Here is a 5,249-nt window from a genome sequence, read left to right as displayed (position 1 = left end):
TCATAAGTGTACGTTTACTAATAAAAAACTACTTTGTGGATTTGTTGACTGAAATATGCATTTATATTGACAGTATCAGAAACTCTGTAAATAAGAAAGCTGCGAACTGTACAATATATTTATTTGGTTTCATACTTGCATACACATGTGCATATATTACATGTATACAAATTTTAATTGAGGCTCTGGATCTCTTCCTGTCTGCACCTCCTGTAACTCCTTCTTCTTACCTCCTCCTGGGGGCCATCCTCCACCAGAACCTCCTCCCAAGCTCCCGTTTTTGTTTTGTCTCTTCAGTGCGAGGACGCACCTTCCGGGAGGGGCGATATGTCACGTCTTTGGACTCTTTTGTTGTTGTTTTTGTCATGTGTTCTGTGTGCCCTACCTTCAGTTCTAGTTAATTGTCTTTTGTTGTCTTCAGCCGTGTTGAGCGCCAAAATGTAACAGCTCTTCTCTATATTAAAGAAACTGCCTGCTACAATTATATTATTTTTATTAAGGACCCATCAGCCATTTTGTGAATCGCACCTTAAATAAGTACAAACTTCCATAGGTGAACCATAGCTACAAAAGAAACCATAACATCAAAAGAATACCCAAGATCGTGTAATTTTTTTAACATGCCATAATCAAACACTACACAAATGATTAAGTTTGCATATAGACCAACAGAATTCAAGGTCTTTTCATAAATGTCTCTGATACTTATCAAAACAGAAGCTGTAGTTGATGATGATAACCTTGTTGAGGCTTGATAATGTCAAAAGTTCACAGCTTAGTAACCATCAGGTTTGAGTCCAACCTCCAGGCGACAAAAGTTCATCAAGTGTGTCCATCAAGTTCAGATACCGCTGTGAAACCACCCTTCATATGTCCTCAATGGCCACCTTAGCAGCACAAAGGCCAATATCCAAAGGTTCTTGGTGATAGGGCTTCAAATGTTAAGGCTTCTCAAACAGAACTCTTTACCACAAAACAAAGATACATGGGAGCAGACCATGCTTCTTCCAAACAATCTCTTCCTCTACTGCCCCACAATTAGAGATTTTATTCCCCTAGAGCCCCTAGAGGACGGTAGTATAACTACAACAACTCCAAATATATAGTGACAGAACTATGGGTTCCACAACTATTCAGTTGGTCCGATCGTCGAGGTCCATACGTGTGGTTTATGTTCTGCCTGCCTGTTTGTAGATTATTATTTTGCCCGTTTAAGAGAAATAAATTTATTTTACTTGTCAAAGTGCTCCTTTACTCTAAACCACACCCGTTCTGAGCTCAGTCGTTGGGGCGTCGTGGAGAGACTGTCTGGAATCAGAGAGCGTGTCGCGAGGTGCAGCTTTATCTTCTGCTCACTTCTAAGTGCAACCCTCCTATATAGACTACAGGTGCAAGTCAACACTTTTTGGGAAAGTCCCGTACAGCTGGAGACCTCCCTTTCAAGAAGCTCATTATAAAAACACAGCCATCTTATCAGTCTGCTCTTCTGCGAAGATCTTTCTAAGATGTTCTCCTCTCCACGTCGGGAACTCAGCACTCAACGATAAGATTCCTATTCTTCAAAGTTCTTACTAATACATATTTTATCTCTGGCTATACTTTAACTAAATGCTACATATATCATACCTAATGTCTTTTCTCAATAAACTACTTTTACACATGATGCTGTTGTGGTCTTTCTTTCTACTATTCAATAAAGTGAATACAATACCATGTGTACTGTGTATCTTATAAATACTTATCAAATAAAAGAATACAATATTCTGTGTGGTCTCTTCTTCTAGATAAATCATTAACACATCACAATGTGTTTACAATACAAAGTATCACTCAAATAAACAAGGCAAACTTACAAAATTGGGAAAACTTCCCGTTTTCCTCAACAAAATATATGATGCACTTATTACCAATATTGATATAAATCAATTCATTTTATGAGCTCATTAAAAGCATTTAAACACTTTTCCTTACAAACCATGAAAAACATTTTTAATCCCGTTCTTAACATGCAATTTAAAAATGACCCAAAGCAAATAAATGCAAGCCAAAGCAATTAACCCGAAGGAGAAAACAATCAAGTGACAAACTTCAACAACAGTACAACTCTAGAGCAGAAGTACTTGAGGAATGAAGTATCCAGCCAGTACTGAGTCTCGACTCGTCAGACGCGGTGCAGTCAGAGGGAAGATGTTGCTCACTCTCTGAGTTTCATGAAGAACTGCATCTGTGTAAGGCATTTTGACTCTGTCTACCAAACATGGCTGCCGCCACTTGCCGATTACACAGTCGATTTCATCTTGAACTTTCTCTGCGAAAAAAGACAACAATTAAACAGTTTAGTGCATTTTAACAATCATATACAGTGCAGTATTGTGACTCACATTATGAAATATTCCCCCAAAGAAAATTTGCCAAAGCTGTACTCATCCTCAGGCCATCCAAAGATGCAGACCATTTGATTCTTCATCAGAACAGATCTGGAGAAATTTAGCATTACATCACTTGCTCACCAAGAGATCCTCTGCAGTGAATGGATGAAAAAAAAAAAAAACATCACAATAATCCATAGGAAATCCAAACCACTCCGGTCCAACAATTAATATAGGTGAAGCCAAAAGCTGCGTGTTTGCAAGACACAAAATCATTCAAATGTTTTAAAATGTTACTTCTGTCCTCTATCCATAATATTGCCTGTTTCAATTCTCTTGGTAGATTTTGATATGAGAGAACAACACTGATACATGAACCTCGGCAAACCACATATAGAAAAGTCGACTCTATGCAATATTTTTCAAGCAAAAACTTGGAATTAACGATGAAGCAGGATGTCCTCTTTGGGCAGAAATCATCTTGCTTGATAAACTGAACTGTCACGAGAGAAACTGCAACGACTCTGGCCTTTTAACAACAACAAAGCGATTTTGCATTTTTGGATTAAACTTACTGTTGCTAAAAAGTAAATAGAGAAAGAGGGGTCTTAAGAGTATGTTTGGTCTCAAGAGCTGCTCTACTACCATCTGCTGGTGATAATGTACCTTGTCAGATATTTATCATGCTTATCATGTCTTGAAATGCTACTCTAGCTTATGTTGGGAACTTTGTTTTTAGAAATTAGTAATAATAGAGCCATTCGTACTGTTTTACAAGGAGAAATTGTTACTGTGCCTGATATTTTGCCTCACTGAAAATTTGATTTGCTGGAGAAAAGTATGGATGTAACCACAGATATATCGTCACGGATAAGATTTAAACCTTTATTTCTTATTTTCTTATTCATAGATTGTATCCAGTCATCCAGTCATTGTTAATAGGAAGGTAAAATGCAAATTGTATTTTTGTAATGAATATGAGAAACTTATTTTGGGATATATTAATATATTAGTAAGAATATTCGTTGTTTCAAACATTTTCTCTCTTATATGGGAAAATGTAATGAATTCTTTACTTATTCTATTGACCAAATTATATATTCATAAGTGTACATTTACTAATAAAAAACTATTTTGTGGATCTGTTGACTGAAATATGCATTTATATTATATTAAACTCTGTAAATAAAGCTGCAAGGACTGTACAATATATTTATTTGGTTTCATACATACAGTACATGTGCATATATGTATATCTTGTGACTGAATGGACATACAAAATAAACAATGTGTACCAATCATTTATATACATTGAAGATGACAAATTTTAATTGAGCATCTCTCTTGTTTGTCTTCAGAATTGACCCTCGCTGGCTCCGTTGTCTTGAGGTGACCCTCGCTGGCCCCGGTGTCTTTTGATGACCCCCACTGACCCTTGTGTCTTCTGGTCTCCCTCACCTGCCCCGGTGTATTGTGATGACCCACACTGACCCTGGTGTCTTTTGTGACCCTCGCTGGCCCGGTGTCTTTTGGTGACACTCACTGGTCCTGGCGTCTTTTGGTCACCTTCACCTGCTCCGGTGTTTTGCCATGACCCCGACTAGCCCTGGTGTCTCACTCATTCTGGTGACCTTCTACTCTCCTACTTCTGGGTCTCTATTCCTGAAGTGGCCTCTTCACTCTCCATGTCATTGCTACGTGACAAAAATGAACAAGAAATAGATCAAAAATCTGTGTTTTGTCACTCAACATTTAACTTATTTAAACTCAGTCTGACCAAACTCTTCATTACTAGGTTACATGGGCACCAAACCAGATCTTTTCACCAACCTACTGCGTACCTGCAAGTGCATGAGCAAAGATTTCTCCAAAAACCTCTCATTCTTTTTCTTAGTCGCCCAAGTCTTCCAATTTTAGGCATCTTTAATCTGGAAAAAAAACAAACAGAACAAACATGAAAACAAACTAACAAACACTACAATAAATGACATACAATAAACTCAGCATCATATATGTGCATGTTGTATGTGATCTGTGCATGCATTTAATTAACAATGTTTTTAGCGGCATATATCCGCACAAGTGTGTGTGTGTGTGTGTGTGTGTGTGTTCAGCATGTACTTAGTCTCTGAGAGCGGCAATTGTGGGACACACTCTTCATTAGTCCATTTGCTATCGTCCTTAAACACACAAATACATTTTCAACCGTTTTCAATCTCTTAGATATATATTTGAAACTTGACCTCATAACGTGGTATAAACTCACTGCTGAGTTACTGGTGGATGCATGAGGGTACATGTTTGGCAGCAGGTGGATCAGGTTGTCCAGCAGGTGCTCTATCAAAGCAGTACACTGTCCTGTTCTTCAAACATGGTGGGGCCAGAAGGAGAGCTGCAACGTACAAATAACAAATACATGTCACCTTACTAAATACACCATACACCCGTCTTCATTTCATGACTGGTCTCTGTGTCTTATACTGTTCTGAAGACTTGTGCAGGTAATTCTAGACACCTTTATGCTATTCTGTAACTATATTAGCTGAATGCATACACACAAACACTTACTAAAAGATGCTGGGTCCAAAAACTACTGACAAATTCGTAGATGTCATCAAATTTAGATTACTCTCAGCAGCAACACGGGACAGGAAGAACATTAGGTAGCAGAGGACATTAAAATGTTCCTCTGGAAGGCTGTTCAGCACAGTCCTCAGAGCCTGATTCAGTTCTTCCTTTTTGAATCTGCAAGATGTTGGACCTGATAAATCTGTGTGTCTTACTGAAATACGTTTACTCGTCACCACCTCAACTTCTCTTACCCCTGAACACCTCCAGCAGCTGCGTCGTCTTGTGACTCTGGAATGAGTCCGCCAGGCA

General features: G+C 38.4%; 1 long non-coding RNA gene across 1 annotated transcript; it reads right to left on the bottom strand.

Annotated features, from left to right (window-relative positions):
- Positions 1-3,898: 3,898 nt before the first annotated feature.
- LOC122324288 lies at positions 3,899-4,728 on the bottom strand. Its single transcript, XR_006247133.1, has 3 exons — positions 4,613-4,728; positions 4,211-4,297; positions 3,899-4,063 (listed from the first exon to the last, which is right to left on the bottom strand). It is a non-coding gene; the product is annotated as an uncharacterized LOC122324288 (long non-coding RNA).
- Between the last annotated feature and the right edge of the window lie 521 nt (positions 4,729-5,249).

Source organism: Puntigrus tetrazona, chromosome 20 (assembly GCF_018831695.1).
Source record: "Puntigrus tetrazona isolate hp1 chromosome 20, ASM1883169v1, whole genome shotgun sequence".
Lineage (NCBI taxonomy): Eukaryota > Metazoa > Chordata > Actinopteri > Cypriniformes > Cyprinidae > Puntigrus > Puntigrus tetrazona.
Note: the sequence above shows the minus strand (reverse complement) of the source record. Positions and strands in the feature narration are given on the sequence as shown.